Genomic DNA, 582 nt, shown 5'->3' on the forward strand with positions numbered 1-582 from the left:
CTGGCCCCGTCATATCCAGTGGCAACGGGACCAGCCCCGACACCGACACAGACACGGGCACCACCACCGGCGCCGCCTCCGTCCTGCGTGAGATTTACGGATTTCAGGGAAAAACCAAACCCCACCAACCACCGGGAAAGTCGGCCCGGAAAGGAATTGCAAAATCCCGGGATCACCGGGAGGTTGGGCAGGGTTCGGGGTCGTTCTCGGCGCTCTCCCAGCGCCCACCGACGGGAAATTTAGAGTGTTTTATCCACAGGAGCCCCGAGAAAAATCGCTTTGGATTTATTTCCTCGTTGGCAGCCAGAGGTTTTCCTCCCGGAGAGTGAAACCTCAGGATCAGCCTCCCAGAGAGATAAACTCTGCGTGGACATGGCAGAGCCCGGCTCTTGGGCCGGCCGGGATTCGCATCCCGGAGGAGCCAGGGAAACGCCAGTCGCTTGACTGGGAATCTTGTTTTTATCCAGGGAATGTCGTTTTTAAACGGGGAATGTTCTTTTTAACCGGGGCGCCGGGATCGGGGGGGGTCACTTGGACATAGGGACCTTGGCTTCACCTCGTAAAGGATTTCTTCTCCACCTT

The sequence above is a fragment of the Corvus brachyrhynchos genome, unplaced genomic scaffold, assembly GCF_000691975.1.
Source record: "Corvus brachyrhynchos isolate BGI_N302 unplaced genomic scaffold, ASM69197v1 scaffold309, whole genome shotgun sequence".
Classification (NCBI taxonomy): Eukaryota; Metazoa; Chordata; class Aves; order Passeriformes; family Corvidae; genus Corvus; species Corvus brachyrhynchos.